This window comes from Aplysia californica, unplaced genomic scaffold (genome assembly GCF_000002075.1).
Source record: "Aplysia californica isolate F4 #8 unplaced genomic scaffold, AplCal3.0 scaffold00421, whole genome shotgun sequence".
NCBI lineage: Eukaryota > Metazoa > Mollusca > Gastropoda > Aplysiida > Aplysiidae > Aplysia > Aplysia californica.
This window is the reverse complement of record NW_004797691.1, coordinates 295,135-296,666: the sequence shown is the minus strand read 5'-3', so window position 1 is coordinate 296,666 and position 1,532 is coordinate 295,135. Positions and strand designations below refer to the sequence as shown.

General features: G+C 39.4%; 1 protein-coding gene across 2 annotated transcripts in view; it reads left to right on the top strand.

Annotated features, from left to right (window-relative positions):
* Positions 1-1,532, top strand: part of LOC101852712 (glutaredoxin domain-containing cysteine-rich protein CG31559) — a 65,852-nt gene that overhangs the window by 9,612 nt on the left and 54,708 nt on the right. The gene's annotated exons all lie outside the window — the stretch shown is intronic.

Below are 1,532 nucleotides of genomic sequence, written 5' to 3'. Positions count from 1 at the left end.
GTGTGTGTGTGTGTGTGTGTGTGTGTGTGTGTGTGTGTGTGTGTGTGTGTGCTCCTGGTTGTAATCTCTTAAATAAATTGATTATCGTGCTAAAACGTTGTATCATCTTGCCATTTTACTTTAGGGACACACACACACACACACGCGCGCGCGCGCGCGCGCGCACGTACACACGCAGGCACACACACAAACACAAACAAACATACACGCACAAACATACACATCTCCACTCACACAGAAAGACACGCTCACACACACAATCACACAATAATTATAAAAATAATAATAAAGGTCATTTCTATAGCGCCCACTCCCGTGTAAACTCAGCTCTTGGCGCTTTACATAAATGCATACACGAACAATATTCACGCTCGCGACACACACTCACACACACACACACACACACACACACACACACATACACGCGCGCGCGCGCGCGCACACACACACACACTCATACGCACACACACACACACAAACGCACACACACACACACTCACGCACACATTACACGCACACATGTGCACACACATGTACGCCAACCACACACACATACACACCCGCACACACACACACACATACACACACACACACTCGCGCACACACACACATCTACTTTCTTATCACACGCGCACGTTTACTCATCGTTACGAAAAGAGCACATATATAATAAATTAATATACACAATGCAATTCACTAAATACATAAATGAATACATAGTCATTTACATAACCTTGTACTGAACATGAATCTACTGACATAAAAATGATGTCATTAAATGTGTCTTTAAAGATTTTTAAAATTTAGACTCAGATGTTGTATGTCTCAAGGGTTGGGGAAGAGAGTTCCAAACTGATGGAGCAAGGTGGGCAAAACGATCTTTTAGCTAATTTTTAAATCCTTTTCTAGACAGATACTGATCGCCTGATCTTAGTGATCTAGATTGAACATAAATCTGGATGAGATCACAAAGATATGAGGGAGCTTTGTTATTGACACATTTATGACATAATATTGCAATTTTATATGACATTCTAGCTGACACGGGAAGCCAATGCAACGTTCTTAACAAGGGAGTAATATGGTCCCTCTTCTTTTTCTTTAGCACAAGCCTAGCTGCATGATTTTGAAAACGTTGTAACTTGTGAAGAGTGGTATTTGGTAAGTTAGCTAGTAAAGCATTGCAATAATCGATGCGCGAAAACAAGAAAGATAACACGAGCGTTTTCAACGAGCGTTCATTCAAAAAAAAATAGACATATTGACCAATTCTGCGCAATTCACAAAATAAAATGGTACATAAATAACTGATATGGTGTTCCATTGACATTTTAAAATCAAAATACACTCCCAGATTTTTTGGTTTATCAGTAAAATACAGTTTTTCATTTTCAGTACATGTATGATCAATGTCTACGAGATATGACTTTTCTTTGGGTTACATAAAAGAATTTCAGTTTCATTTTCATTAAAATACACACAACTCCACTCACACAAAAAGACACTCACGCACGCACACACACACACACACA